The sequence below is a fragment of the Hibiscus syriacus genome, unplaced genomic scaffold, assembly GCF_006381635.1.
Source record: "Hibiscus syriacus cultivar Baekdansim isolate YM2019G1 unplaced genomic scaffold, ASM638163v2 tig00110365_pilon, whole genome shotgun sequence".
In the NCBI taxonomy this organism is placed as follows: Eukaryota; Viridiplantae; Streptophyta; class Magnoliopsida; order Malvales; family Malvaceae; genus Hibiscus; species Hibiscus syriacus.
In genome coordinates this window covers 700,536-717,718 of record NW_024062703.1, presented here as the reverse complement: position 1 = coordinate 717,718, position 17,183 = coordinate 700,536, and the positions used below count along the sequence as shown (strand labels likewise).

The 17,183-nt window shown below is 33.3% G+C and overlaps 1 pseudogene; it reads left to right on the top strand.

The window, feature by feature from the left end:
* The first annotated feature begins 3,057 nt into the window (after positions 1 to 3,057).
* LOC120121239 lies at positions 3,058 to 5,584 on the top strand (annotated as a pseudogene).
* Positions 5,585 to 17,183: the final 11,599 nt, after the last annotated feature.

Here is a 17,183-nt window from a genome sequence, read left to right as displayed (position 1 = left end):
TTAAACAAATTTCATCTCTCTTGAGACAGTTTCTTTTAGAACTAAATTTTGTCTCTCTTGAGACATTTCCCTTGAAACAAAATCTTTTGAATCTATTTTCCATTAAACAAATTTCGTCTCACTCGAGACAGTTTCTTTTGAGACAGTTTCTCTTGAAACACAAAAAATCTTTGAAAATGTTTCTCTTGAAACACCAAACCTTCGAGTTCAGTTTCGCTCAGCTCAAAGGCACATAATTTACAGCATAGCTTAAGTCGCCCTTGAAAACAAATCTTTTGAATCTATTTTCCATTAAACAAATTTCGTCTCACTCGAGACAGTTTCTTTTGAGACAGTTTCTCTTGAAACACAAAAAATCTTTGAAAATGTTTCTCTTGAAACACCAAACCTTCGAGTTTCAGTTTCGCCTCAGCTCAAAGGCACATAATTTACAGCATAGCTTAAGTCGAGAAAAGCTATCTGTCAACGAAGACCTTTTGAGTTCGATCTCATTAAGCTTGAGTTCCTATCAACCACTTAGTGGAGTCAAAGAAATATTTTCCAGCTGAGTTTTTAAACCAAAGTCTTTAAATCGAGAAGAAGACCGAAGTGGACTAGAATTGGAAACGAAAAGGCCACGTTCCTAGTTAAATTCCAGACTATGACTCAATTCCATATCACTTCAAGATGGACTCGACTTCGCGATGGAGGAGCCATCCGTAACTCAATTCGACAAGAGTTATCTTAATTGAAATATCAGAGTCAATTTTCAACTCCGCCAAACAAAATTTGTGTCTTCTATCTTTGCCCTATTTTTTGTTACACGAAAAAGAAAAGGACAAGAGGGCAGCTGTAGACACTAATTTCTGTCCATATAATGTATATTATATAATATATATATATAATTTACATATTTTTCTTTTTATTTTATAGGCCCAATGATAAACCCAACCCAGCAGGCCAAGTGTGCAACAGACCCGAACCGGCCTACCCTGGACCCGGTTTGAAAACACCCCGAGAACATATTAGGTTTCAAGAACCTAAGCACGCCGCATCCATCAGCGCCCCTTCTGCCCGAAGACTCCCCATGCCTCACGGGTCTTCATGCCTCAAGCAACCATCTCCGAGGATTCCGGCGCCCATATCAACATCCAACAAACAACATACATTTAGTTCCATTAGGATTTGTTAAAAATAGCATTATGTTGTGTATAAATAAAGCTTGTAAATCCAACCACAAGGGGGGACGAGGCAAAAATCATATAAGAAATACATAGCAAAAATATGCAAATATTGCTTGAGAATCCGAGATCTGATCCTTGTAAACGATTCAAGAAGCGAATAAGAGGTGAAAAGCTTTTTTTTATTTTTCTTCACTTGCTCGAACGCTTCTTTCATAGATCTACCCCCGAGGCTTTTCGATTTAAAACCGCTCGGTCGATGAACGGGGGCATCTTTCGAAAGCTTCTTCTTAGATCTACCCCGAGGCTTTCATTTTAAAAAATTATTTTGATTTTTAGAATGTGTATGAAAAGGGCTTTCGAATGGTAAAGAAAAAAGTTGATTTTGCCGCCAATGACTGGTGGCGCGAGGCGACGGCCACCGGTTCTGGGAACCACGGTGGCTGTTCTTCAAGAATGAAGAACAAGCAAGAACACTAGAGAGAAATGAAGGGGGAGGCGTTTTAATCGAGTTGAGGGGTGTTTTACAAAATCAAACATGTTTTTTTTTAAATTTATACTAGACCTGTTGAGCCCCACCGACCTGACCCGAACCACTTCTGACCCGCGTATTTTCAAATTAAATGGGGTTAATCCCCTTTCTGGTCCTCTTTTTTAAAGACCTCAGTTTGACCCAAAATTTGATTTCCACAACAATTTTCCTCCTAAGTTGGCCCACAGATTTGATTTTTATTACAATTTAATCCTTTTTACTATTTTATCATTATTTTCTTTTTATTTTTATTCCATTTCTATTATTTTTTGTGTTTATACGTTAATATATATATGTTACCCTTCTTATTGTTTTACCTAATATATATATATATATATATATATATATATGTGTGTATTTTATTATTTATTATTATTATTTTTAATTTTTTTGTTTATTTTATTTTTTTAAAATACTATATCTTACTATTATATTTATATGTTACCCTTCTTAACCTTGAGGTCGTGGGATCGAGTCTCACGGAGGGCATTTCATAATTCGGAGGTCTCTTACGGAAGCTGATCTCAACCTGGTGTTAGTGATAGTCTACTATCTTACCTCTCTCTTACCCCATATATATATATATATATGGGAAAAAGGGACAACCATTTATTATATATATATACATTACTAACTTTCATTCTCAGTATTTGATGGGCCCCCTTTAATTTTCTCCTTCCCTCTTTCCACCGAATTCTTCTTTGTTTTTGATGAAATAATGTAGCTTTTGGAGTAGGTGGGAGTGTTGAATTATATGTCTTTTTTATTTTTTTTATTATTATTACTACTATTTTACCTAATATATATATATATATATTTCTTTTTTTCATTTATTTTATTAATACTATTAAATTAATTTTTTATTTATTCTTTTCTCATGTTTATTTTCATTTTTTATAATCTAACATTTTTTGACTTTTTAGGGACATTTTCAATCAATCAAAGGTAATTAATTCGGATTTAATTTTTAAATTTAAATTTAAATTTTATTTTTCGCAATTAAAGATAACCGACAAATTAATTGGTACCGAAAGGGCGGTTCAAGGGAGTTAATCCTTCCTTGACTATAATCGACTCCCGAATCCGACACATCACTGGTAAGACGCAGATCATGTAAGAAATAAGATATTCGATAAGCCCATTTTCCTAAGTCGAAACCCAATTTCGAACCCAACCGAAAGACGATTCCGACAACTATAATAAATATCTTACTCTCAAAATAAAATTTTAACATTTATTTTATTTTTGAAAATTTTATTTTCCATTTACAATATTTGCCAAAATTTAAGCATGAAAGTAGCATCAATTCTTAACCACTATATGTATAACTTTCATTTTAAAGCAACGCATCTCCTCTAACTTCCTACAAGTTTATCAATGGCTTCAATTTTCCTTCCTTTCTTTTCAGCTTACCTACTGCTTCTCCTACCTCTTGTTGTCGCTCAAAGTAGTTCCGGTGACATTCGGGTTGGCAGCTTCATGGAAGCAACTCGTGATGCAAAACCATGGGTTTCTCCCTCCAGTGATTTCGCCTTTGGATTTCACCAACTGGAAAACGATGATGATCTTTTCCAACTCGCCATATGGTATTACAAAATACAAAGCCGTACCATAGTTTGGTACGCACGCGGAACTAAACCTGCTCCAAGAAGATCCAAGGTTCAGTTAACAGCTGATCGAGGACTCGTCCTCACCGATCCCCAAGGCCAACTGATTTGGCGATCCGAGTTTATCATCGGCACCGGTGATGTCGCTTTTGCAAGAATGAACGACACTGGCAATTTGGTGGTATACGGCGGTGGTTCCGAGCGACTGTGGGAGACCTTCGAGAATCTCACTGATACGCTGTTACCGACGCAGGTAATCGAAAGGGGTGGTAAGCTTTCTTCTCGGCATAAGGAGAGCAACTTTTCAAATGGAAGATTCCAGTTTCGGTTAGGTCAAGATGGAAATGCTGTGCTCAATACCAAATCCGGAATCCGAATTCTTTTACTTTTCATACTACAGCAGTGGCACTATTGATCAAGCAAATAAGACGAATTCGGGTTATCAAGTGAGGCTTGATGAAGATGGATCGTTTTACGTACTGAGAGGAAACAATCAGAGACAATCACTCATTGGAGAAGATGATGGTGTTCACTATGCAGATTATTATCATAGAGTAACTCTAAACTTTGACGGAGTTTTGACTCTATCTAGTTATCCAAAGGATCTTATCAACAGCAATGGAAATTGGACTGTCAGAACCACCATTCCAGATAATATCTGCACAACAGGATTTGATAGCTATGGTAGTGGAACGTGTGGCTACAACAGTATCTGCACGCTTAAACCAGACAGAAGGCCACAATGTAAATGCGCACCGGGCTATTCTTTATCCGATCCGAACGATGAGTATGGCGATTGCCGTGCAGATTTCATGCAGGGATGTGAATCAGATCCCCAGAGTTCTCATCAAGGTTTATACGAATTGGTCGAACTACAAACACGGACTGGCCCACGTTCGACCATGAGGTGATTAGCCCTTGCAGTGTTGATGCCTGCAAGGCTTATTGTTTGCAGGATTGTCTTTGTGCAGTGGCAATATTCCACAATGGCATAAACTGTGTGAAGAAGACATTGCCACTTCCTTATGGGAGACAAGATAGACAAGAGATTACCATAGCATTTGTCAAAGTGAGAAAAGCTGAATTTGCTCACACAAATCCTCAGATCATATCGACGGTATACGAAAAACGGAACCGTATTCATTGACGGTTCTGATTTCAGTGCTATTAGGTAGCTGTGTTTATCAACTTTGTATTAGTTGGGCTGTTATGCATGGCATCATCTTTCTTGTACCACAAAAGGGTTGCAAGAAATCAAAGCAACAAAAATGGCATTCAAAGCAGTTTAAGGTGCTTTAATTACAAGGAGCTTGAAGATGCCAGTAATGGTTTCGAGACTGAGCTCGGAAGGGGATCGTTTGGCATCGTTTATAAAGGGGCAATAAAATCGGATTCTCAAGATCTGATCGAAGTCGCGGTTAAGAAGTTAGACATGGTGGTTCAGGACACAGATAAGGAATTCAGAACTGAAGTGAGTGTGATTGCTCAAACACACCATCGGAATCTAGTCAAGTTGCTCGGATATTGTGACGAGGGTCGATATCGAATGCTGGTATACGAGTACATGAGCAATGGGACATTGGCAAGCTTCCTCTTTGGTGATCTTAAACCAAGCTGGAACCAAAGGACACAAATTGCAGTGGGGATCGCTAGAGGACTCTGTTACTTGCACGAGGAGTGCAGCCCACAAATAATCCATTGTGACATAAAGCCTCAAAACATACTTCTCAATGACTACCACGAGGCTCGGATCTCCGATTTTGGGCTGTCAAAGCTTTTAGGCATTGATCAATCGTTTACCAACACTGCCATTCGGGGCACGAAAGGGTATGTAGCACCTGAATGGTTCAAGGCCGTGCCCGTGACCGTGAAGGTCGATGTGTACAGCTTTGGAGTCTTGCTGCTGGAAATCATTTGTTGTAGAAGAAATGTAGCAATGGATGTTTGTGAAGAAGAGAGAGTGATTTTGACAGACTGGGCTGCTGATTGCTTCTTGGAAGGCGCCATCGATGCTCTCGTCGAGAACGATGCGGAGGCCTTAACGGGGAAGATGAAGTTGGAGAGGTTTGTAATGGTTGCTCTTTGGTGCATTCAAGAAGACATCTCTCTCAGACCCACCATGAAGAAAGTTTTGCTGATGCTTGAGGAAATGATTATGGTTGCTCCTCCTCCATTGCCATGTCCATCATATATGTTGGCTTAGTACACTAATTATTTGCTTCATTGTGGTGTATTATAACATAATATGCTGATTCTATGCTGCAATGTTTTTTTGTTTGTTTGTTTTGTTTTACTGCTATTATAAAACAATCAACGTGGTACCCATACTTCAACAAAATTCTAATATAGTGCAAATACTTTTAAAATATAAAATGTGGTACTTACACTTTGTCAAAATATCCAATATGATAGTATTTGAAATTATCATTTCGTGCATTATTATAGTACATAGGTTCGCATCATTAGTAAATGTCGTACTTAATTATCATTTTGTGTATTATTATAATATTCAGGTTATCACTTTTGGTAAGGGTTAAATTAGTCAATGAAAAATCAAAAGTATTACAATACGTAGAGGTGAGCAAAACTTAACTTGACTCGAATAACCGATTTTTTCGACTCGATTCGACTAGAGAAAACTTGACTCGAATTAACTTCGAGTTGTAATTTCATAAACTTGACTCGAAAAAAATTTCAAGTTAAAAACCAAGTTGTAAAATACAACTTAAATAACTCAAAATTTTTAGTAATTAGTAGATTGATTTTCAAGTTTGAGTTGAGTCCCTCAACTTTGTATCAAAAATATATATCACATATGAAAAAAATATAAAGAAATACACATGTATTGCATATGATTATAAAAACTCATTTAAATTAGAGTAAAATAATATCATAATATTATAAACATTTATAATTAAATTTAAACAGAAACTCGAAAATTCGACATGTTTCGAAAAAAATTTAAGGCCAACTTCGAGTTATAAAATATGACTCGTCAACTTGAATAATTCAAATTTTTTTGACTCAACTCGATTCGATTGAACTCTCACCACTAACAATAAGCATAATATTTTAAGTATCACATTGAATATTTTCTCAAAATACATGTATTACATTAGATATTCTTACCAACCACTTTCCCTATTCATGTCTCCCATTAGAACATATAAAAATGATCCCAAGTTTCTTACAATTGATTTCGACAAAAAAAATTCATATCTCAAGACCAGAAAAAGAAGAAGAAAATGGACAAGGATCTCAGCTACATGCAAGAATTGGGAGAGGTGGCGCCACCCCTCATGAAAATTCATTACAAACCTACGAGTTATCCTCGATTGGAGCCCATACCCGAAGAGGATTGTGGCTATGAAGAGGCGTGGAAGAAGAGGCTCTTCGTTCTTCTAATTCCCGTTTTGATTTCTTTTTCTGTCTGTTTGTTTTTACATAGACAGAGAGCAAACAAGTGACGCAAAAAATTTAAATATTTATGTGAGATTCTAATTTACTTATTTTTAAAAAAAATGTAAGCATTATTATAAACTGGATAATATAAATATGCTTTTATAGTATAATCCCCTTGCATATGTTCTAAAGAAAGACAAATTAATATAAGATTAAAAAAGTATAATCGAAAATTTGAAAAAAATTAACAAAATAAGTTTAGTGTTACTGAAAATGTTGAATTAAATGTGATATATTAGGTTGCACCTATTTTTAAATAATTTAAAATGACTTAACCCGTAAACTTATTTTGCCGGTAAGTATCAATATGTTTTATAAAAAATATCGATATTTTCGAAATTTATAATATTTCATATCGCAACCTACTTTTCACATAGCTACCAACTTATTTTGTTGTCGTGTGAATGAATAAAGCCACATCAGCTTAAAATATAGTAACATTTTAAGCGCAACTTAATATATTAATTATATTAATAACACTGACGGTTTATAACTTATTTCGTGACAATTAGAAAGGGTAACTGTAACATCCCAACCCGGATGAGACCCGGATCCGAGTCCGAAGTATCACATTGACTTTTCAAAAACCTTTACTTGTATAAAATAGTGAGTAATTTAAAATTTATTATTACATATAACTTATTCAAAACCTTTATCGAACTATTCAGAGCTTATATATATTATCTTGAATACATGCCAACTAGACATTTATGTATTAAAATACATATTATTCACATTTCTTCTGATCTGACCTTTGGTAAGTCTTGCTCCACATTGCTCTTTACTCTTCTCACTTTGGTAACCTACGTGTGAAACAATCACACGCTAAGTCGATGACTTAGTGAGGCAATAAACATAAAATATAAACTATAACTTGTAATCATGTATGAACCATTACTACTATCACTCATACCCTTATTCATGTAACAAATCCTTGTAACACATATGCAATATATATATCATTACATATAAAAACATATACACACATATATTCCTCACTCATCATTTCTATCATTAGCCTTATTTCACTATCCATATTACTATCATTTATATGTGTTGATCAAATCCTCTTGAACTTAACCTTGTTAACCAACATATGCTTCGTGTAACCAAACAATACACATATCATCATATGACTCGTGCAATACACATATCAACATATATCACAAAAGCATATTTTTCACATGTAATATATTTATTGTTATATCTTTGTCTAGCCCATGTACATTTCTGAGAACTATAGATATGTGAGTTTATAGAGGTTGTGCACTAATGCTGTCACCACAGCTCGTATAAATGCACCGAAGTGCCCCGTAGAATTGCACTGTAGTGCCGCGTAGAAATGCACTGAAATGCATATAAGATTGTCCCTAAGGACCACATATCATTCCTTAAGAATCATATACATATGCCAAGGATCAAGTATGTGTCTCAAAATACCTCACACATATTCCGAAGAATACATATATGTCCCGAAGGACCGCGTAGACCCTCGACTCTTGGCATGCCAACTATACCTCTAGCTCTCATGACACATAACATGGACATTAATCTTTATGTTATCACACATTCACATATACACATAGTCTTTTTATTAAATTTTTGTAAGATCACACGTAGTCAAGTAGTTCATTTCCATATAAATCACACATACACGTAGATCACTTGCACGTAGAAAATCTTTATATAATCATATGATTCACTTTCACTTATCACATATACTTTTTTTCATATATCTCATGGCATATCACATGGCTCTTTATTTCATTCTCATATGATCACATAATCATGTAGTTCCCTTCTCCTATCACTTTGCATGGTTTTACATAAACATATATCATACCTTATTCATATATATATATATATATATATATATATATATATATATATATATATCCGCAAATACATGTAAGCTCATATTTTCTTAACTTATAACTTACGTTACATATGCATGTAATCTTATGAATTATTGTTAAATAACTCAAATAACATTGTATTATTACATACTTTGTTCCATAGCCATATATTTACATACCTTATACTTACCTTGTTTACTCTATTTCACACATAGTCACATAATCACGTAATTTACTTACACATAGATCATTTTCATACCTAAATCATATACCACCCAATTCTTCCTCATAAAGTTATATTTTATATTCATATAATATCATATTATCCTATAAGTAAATACTTATCTTATGGTTTGGTATCATCATTTATACTCAATTCCCTTAACTTATCACAATACGTACATGTATTCACACAATCATTTAACACATATTGTAATATATATCACATATACCCAAATCAAACATATGCCTATGATCATAAATTAATACATATACCCAAATCAAACATTCTTATTTCCATTAAACATCATAAACTAACTTGTATGCACTCACCTGAGCCTCACTAATTTCCAATCCACTTTTATGCTTTCATCTCTTTCGATTGAATCTTGACTTGATAATCGTTCCGGGACTTGTTCGTGCTCGATATCTATATGATCATACATTGATACATATCATTATTCAATTGATACTCCAATCATTTCGTAGACCAAAAGAAAGGTATAATTCTATTTCCCTTGAAGTGCATTGATGCATTCTTTATGCATTGATGCATAAATTGCATTCGATGTTTCCATTTTTAAGGGTGCATCGATGCACTTCCTGTGCATCGATACACACTGAACAATTTCTGGAAATTTACCCTTGATGCATCGGTGCACCTTGAATGTGCATCGATGCACATAGCCCAGAAATCCAATTTATGCCCGAAAATCCCCTCTTTTCAACTTAATTACTTCATATATCATTCCATTTCGTATTCTTAACTTACTCCTATTCAAACTCATTTATCTCGTCTTGAACCTTAATATCCTCTCCTCTTTATTAACTTCAAGAATTATACCAGATTCTAACATGTTTCAAAACTCTTTATCACTTCATATCTCTAATTTAACCCTTGACAAGTCAAATTTATCTTTCAATTTGAGTAATGAACTCTATTTTAAGATTTCACCCAAGAACCCCAAATCTTTAATCCCTCCTAACTCCATCATACTTTGATTTTAAGATAACTTAAGCTTTCCTTAAGCTTAGTTATCATCTAATAATCAAAACCTAACCTTAAAATCAACAATTAATCCATAAACAAAGAAACTCACCTTTGAGCTTGGAGACACGGGAGGAGGAAGAAGAAGAAAGAAAACTCTGGATAATTCTCCTTTTCCACGTGGTTCCTTATCTTATAAAAGAAATATAAAAATCTTACTTGTCAATTGACCATTTTACCCTTTAATTCATTCCATAATTACTAAATAACCTTCATCATATTTCCAATAAATCATTGAACTATTCAATTATCCTACTTTAATCACCAATTTCTAAAACTTTACAATTTGGTCACTAACCCGGTATTGAGGATGTTACAATAACATTTTCAGTTTCAACCAATATTGTTATATAAATATATAATTTTTTCAGTATCAACATAGAACATTTTGTGTTGTAAAATGATTGTATTGATACTTTTTCCCCAAGGATCGATATTTTCGAATTTTAAAAAAGAAGAAAAATAAAAAGGCTGTAAAAGTATCGAACGTTTCCACATACATTGATACATAGAGAAAAATATCGAATATTTATAGATAGCATAACCGGCTAAGAAAGTGAATGGCCAGAATCAGAAAAGCAGAAGAAGGGGTTTTTGTTAACGAAATTCGTTTTTCATCTAAACAATATCGATACAGGTTTAGTCTTTAGTGTCAAAGGGATAAAGAAAGCCCATTTGCAAGGATTGGTCGTGTTAAAACAATTCAAGTAAGTGACTTTTTTTTTAATAAAAGAAATTGGTAAATTGCAAATTGCAAATTTGTCCCTAAATTGCTTTAGATTTACAAAAAAGTCTAAAATTAAATTTTATCTAAAGTTCAAGGGTTAAAACAAAAATTAAACAATTTTTTTAACGAGCCACATCATCAAATCGTTTAACCTTTAACGATCATTTAGGTAAGTGACATCTTAATTAAACTGAAATAAAAGTGATCATATTTTAACTAACACGAAACCAAGTGACTACGAATCAAGTTTTTTAAATCAAATGATCAAACGTTTATGAAAATGAAACAAAAATAATAAACTCTGTAATTTACCTTTTTTTATTTTGTTTTACTGCTATTATAAAACATCCAACGTGGTACCCATACTTTAATAAAATCTAGTACAGTGCATATACTTTTAAAATATAAAATGTGGTACTTGTACTTTGTCAAAATATCCAATATGATATTTGAATTATCATTTCGTGTATTATTATAGTAAATATGTTCGTATCATTAGTAAATGTCATACTTGAATTATAATTTTGTGTATTATTATAGTATTCAGGTTATATGTACCACCCCTAATTTTTATTGTTATAATTTGATTCTATTAATTAATTTTGGGACTAATTTGTAAGATATTAAAACTACTAGGATATTTTTCAAAATTTCTAAAAGAGAAGGGAACCAATTTAAAATTGTCCCCTCCTTTGTCTGCAAAGGAAAGAGGGTATTTAGATGAGATTTGCAATCGTGGGGTTTTGAACCCACGTGAAGCAACATGGTTTTTGATATTATTTTGATATTATTTTAAACAAGATTTTTTTAACCTTGCAAATGGGATTTAAATCCTCAAATCAAGTTCCCAGTTCGAAAGAGCCCAAATCCCTAAAATTTAAACCCTCCATTTTTTAACTTTCATCGTCGTCCCTCACCGTTCGAGTTTCGTATGTTTGCTATAAAGTTCACCGCTGGTATAATCATGATCGTCGACCACCTGTGACCAAAACCTTTTTGGTTGTTTGTCGAGACTCGCCGTCTTTAGCTGTTAAGGCTGCTTGAAGTTCATTGGAGATTTAAACCATTGCCGCCGTTATTTTTCGTGCTTTGAAGCCGATCCCATCGTCGTAGTGCTATATCGCCGTCGTCATTGAATTCCCAACCTAGTTTCGACCAAAACCTGACCCCCTTGGTCCCTCGCCGCCGTAGAATCCTCCTTGGCCATCGTGGGTACGTTTCTTTTTTTCCTTTTCAGTCTTTTTTTAGCATTTTACGTCGTGTTTGGCTTGAAATTGCATTGAATCGTTGAGTTGAAGTATCGGGAGTAAACGGTCGGTGTCTCCACTTTGTTTGGCTCCCGCACGCGTCGCCATGACTTGTGGGCCTCGTTCCCGTTTGAATATTTCTGAATCGATTTGAGTCAACTCGGATTAAACTGAGTCAACACGGACCAAATTGATTCAACTTGAATCGGTATGAGTCAACCGGAATCTATCAGCCCTTGATTTTGACTAAAATATTGACTTTGACCCAGATTATTAGCTTTGATTTGATTTTGACCAAAAAGTTAAATTTTTTTAAAAATGTCTATTTTATATTTTGCGACCTGAGTTCGAATTTACAATCCGTTTGGCTAAACTCTAACATGAAATCCCCTAAATCGAGTGTTAAACTCGAACATGCATTTGTATTTAACATATCATGAAAAGGCCTATTTTACTTAAGTGCATTTAATTTAAGGACGAAGACTAATTTATGTTATTAATTATTGAAGGTAATCGAGACTCTTTTTGCTGTTCGTCAACTTGACCCAGCTTCTATCGATCTGTTCGACCACGTGAGCATGTGATTACTCACATAGTTTCGTAAACCTTATAAATAATTAGATTTAAATATTTATTCTGTAGTAACCCAAATTTGTTATGGTTTAGGTTCCAATATCTCTATAGAGCGGTGCTTAGTAGACCTCTCGGACCAATAAACATATATATATATATATTATATATATATATATATATATATATATATATATATAATAATACACATATTGTATAAATTAATTGTTGGAAAAATAATAAATAATTGAATTGATGTTTTAATAATAGTTATGTCACTTGGTGAACAGACTTATTATTTGATATAAAATTACAACATTTCAATTATATCTATTAGCTTTTCAAGAAATCTTTTTATCAAAAGGCCATAACATTTTGATTAATTTCCTCTCCCCTATATTTAAGTTAGTTGAAGCACAATCTTAGACATAAATTTGAGACATAATTTACAAAGTTGAATTAGAAAATCACTTAGAAAATTCATTTAAAATTCGTTCTTTCTGGTGATAAAGAAATGTAAGATTGTGTTCGACTGATCACTACGGTTGTGCTTACTGTTGTGATCGTTTATTGTTGTATCTTGGGAGACTGACGTCCAATGTTACTCAAAGTCCGAGGAGATGACGAATTTGTCTTAAGGAAACTGTTCATACAGGCCTTAACAAATTTTTTTCTTCAATTTATGTTACTCTACTCATTCGATTCAGTGTTTATACAAGAATAAATAAATCATGTTTTTCTATTTTAATTCTTTATTTATTTTGCTCATTCGATTATATAATATATTTATTATTATTATTTTATCTTGGATTAACCACATTGTCTAACAATTTTAAGACATATTATTTCTTATTTTTTAATTCCGAGATGGGTGAACGAATTATTATTTCTTCAGTTCCAAACTAAGCAGATTAACCAAACAAACCATGAGGAGAAGTCTGATCTATTGTGATCTCGCTATGGTGAACCCGATGTGAAACGACACAACTGTTAGTTTGCATGGATAAACTATGGATTACTTTTTTCTTACGTGGATAACTTGCAAATAAATTATATTGCTCTTGAGTGGAACACTAAATTGCAAAGGTTCACGGTGAAACATTTTGCAGATTCCAAACCAAGGATAATCTTTGGTGTAACGTGATAGGGAGTAATTTTTATAACGAATGGTGAACAGTTGCAAAACAAATACCTAGCTTTATTCGATTGAAAGGAAATTAAAAAGGGATCCAGACATCCACAAAAAAGAGACGAACTCCTAAATCCAATGATTTGACAACTATCCACTAAAAAGATCAGGATGAAAACCCCACATCCATTTACCTCTCTTCTTGTGTCTGAAATGCTTGTTTGGAGTTGAACTTTTCACTCATTTAGTTTGTTTTCATGTCTTGCTTTATGCGGATTAACAAAAAAGAGTATTAAGGAAAATGGTATTCAACATCTTCTTTGGAAAACTATAATTTCTAGAAGTTGTTATATATATATACACCCTATGAATCCTTACCGTATTGCTAATTTGTTTCATGGGGAAATGAAAAATGTTCTCTCCAAGAAGTCCTTATGGTCTTGCTAAGTTTGCTTACTGATCGTAGTTTATTGGATGAAAAATTTAAAAGTCGACGTTCAACGAGGATGGTAGGAAACTGACATTTTCGTCTAGAGCTCCTTATGTTTCAAAGTTCCAAAACTAAGGACAAGCCTTGGTGATTCGGTCACCACATGAATTTTTTTTTACTAACGACGACTTGGTGAATTTTGATCAAGAAATCGAAAAGGTATGTGTATTTATACATTGAGATTATACTATTGTTTCGGATTTTATTAAATTCCCACCATTCAACAGAAGTAGTTCTGTTTTGAGAATTAATTTATTAAATTCTCATTGTTCAACAGAAATTGGTTCTGTTTTGGTCCAAAAAAGTTGGGTTTGTTACGGATTTTAGTTTTAAATCTTGACATTTAACGAATTCAACAAAATAGTGTTGATTGTGAATTTTTGTTTCGAGTTTTAGTTTTACTAAATTCTCACCGTTTGACAGAAATTACTCAATTGTCGAATTTTAGTTTTGACTAAAATTCGTTGTGATAAATAAAGTACCGAACGAAATTATGATTTGTCTGTGAACAAAAATAGGGCCTATATTTCTGTTTCAGGATTTTAATCTTGTTGTTCAACAAAAATTTATTTGATTTACTTTTGATAACAGAAATCGTTTGGAGGTAACAACATTGTTACAAATTGTTTTAGTTTTTGTTGTTCAACAGAAAACAAATGGTAAAACAAATTGAATTAACTTTCAATTTATTGTTGGAATATTTACAAATTATGTTACGTGTTTTTAAATGAAACAATGGTAACCCCACTGATTCACCTAACTCGTGATTTGAAATGTTGATTCCTATTCAGATTTTGAATAAAATTCAACGATGTCAGTAGTTGAGAGCCACAACGAGAAGCATGTGAAATTCATGGATAGAATTTCAAGACATAGCAACATAAGTTATATTTAATCATGTTGAATATGGTTAAATATAGGATGATCCTCCTATTCATAGAGAGGATGAGATAGACATTGTTGTCATTAAAGCTTGAAAGCATTCTAAGTTTCTATGTCGGAATTACATCTCGAATGGATTGTCAGATACATCATATGAAGTGTATAGTATCCATAAGATTGCTAAAGAATTATGAATGATATTTGGCCATGTTCTGAGTTGTCAGTAAATTACATTTAAATAAGGTAACTTACAAGAAAATAGGCGAGACACCATATGAGTTATGAAAATGTAGAAAACTTTCCTACAACTACATTAAAGTGTGGGGGTACATTGTACAAGTATAATGGTAAGCTGAGACACATATGTCGTTGTCATAATATCATTAAACAATTGATCTCAACTAAAGTTATCTATATTGATTTTGTAAGATCAAAAGATAACATTATGGATCTGCTAAACAATGAGTTGAATCGAGATCAAGTTGATAAACATCGAATGGAATGTGACTAAAGCCCATTAATATTTAAGGCGCTATGTGAAGGAAAACCCAACTTAGTTGACTGGAGATCCCAAGATCTAAGTTCAATGGGACAACCTACTTGCATAGACCTTGTGAGGTCACTGTAGGGGTTCTTATCCCCAAGTCCATTCCTATGATAAAAATAGTGACTAAAATATGGAAAAGGTTAAGCAATGCTTTTAATGACCACTATGTGTTTCGGTGAGTCGATCAACATAAGTCACTTATGTAAGAGTGAAGTGGAGCTGCTTCAAAGAGACTATTGGGACATAATTCTCTAAACTCTTGCAGAACCAGGAGATGTCAACGACTATATGGACATAACCATAAGAACCAAATTCTTGTTAGTGAGATATTTGTGTGAGGTATGTCATCGCTTACACTAACAGTAGGATAGTTCAAAGACATCACGTCTACTGGAGAACCAGTAAGGTAAACATATTTTCACAATGGAAGGTTCAAAGGGGGACGCCTACCTATCCTATGCAAATATCGAACTTAGAATCTATCACCATATCGAGTCAATGTTTGAAATCATCAATTTCATTCATGTGGGGGATTGTTGGAAACTTAATAAATAATTGAATAAAATTGATGTTTTTAATAATAAGATATGTTACTTGGTGAACAGACTTACTATTTGGTATAAAATTGCATCAATTCAATTATACCTATTAGCTTTTCAACAAACCTCTTAATCAAAAGGTCATAACCTTTTGATTAATTTCCCCTCCCCTATATATAGGTTAGTTGAGGCATAATCTTAGACACAACTTTGAGACACAATTCACAAAGTTGAATTAGGAAATCACTTAGAAAATTCATTTCAAATTCGTTCTTTCTGGTGATAGAGAAAGGCAAGATTGTGTTCGACTGATCAATGCGGTTGTGCTTATTGTTGTGATCGTTTGTTGTTGTATCCCGGGAGACCGACGTCCAACGTTACTCAAAGCACCGATGAGAGGACAAATATGTCTTAAGGAAACTGTTCATACAGGCCTCAACAAAATTCTTCTTCGATTTATGTTACTTTACTCATTCGATTCAGTGTCTACACACGAGTAAACAAATCACGTTTCTCTATTTTAATTCTTTATTTATTTTTCTTCATTCGATTATATAATAATATTTATTATTATTATTTTATCTCGAATTAACCATTTTTTCTAACATTAATATGTGCACATGATTGTTTTGTATGGTTTGAAACATGGTTGATTTATCCACTTTGAAAGCCTTATTCTATTATTCTGATTTCCTAAATTCTTCATCTTTGTTCTACTGATTACAAATTCTTTGTCTAATAAATATTCTCTGGTTTTCTATATTTTCTAGAAATATATAAATATGCCTTATATATGGATCCTGAAGTTACTATTTACTCTCTGAACTATTTTATTGGGGTACTTTTGGGTAGGATTTTGGAGTTATGAGGTTCAACTCTAATCAAGCTGATAATTCTTTTTGGACCTATAGTGACCCTTGCTTAGACCCATTTGTCCCAAGTTACTTCTTTAGGTTGGCTCCTATACCAGTATAGGGTAAGTATTTATGGATGTAGTTATAGGGAATTGCATATGGTGTAAGGTTGGAGGGTAACTTTGTGTTTTAAATAAAAAATTTACTGTCAATTTTATACTATGACTTTGAAATCAAACTTGAAATTATTCGTATGTTTTTATTTTTCACTTATTGGAACACAATGAGCTCCCTAACTTACCCCAATACTTTTT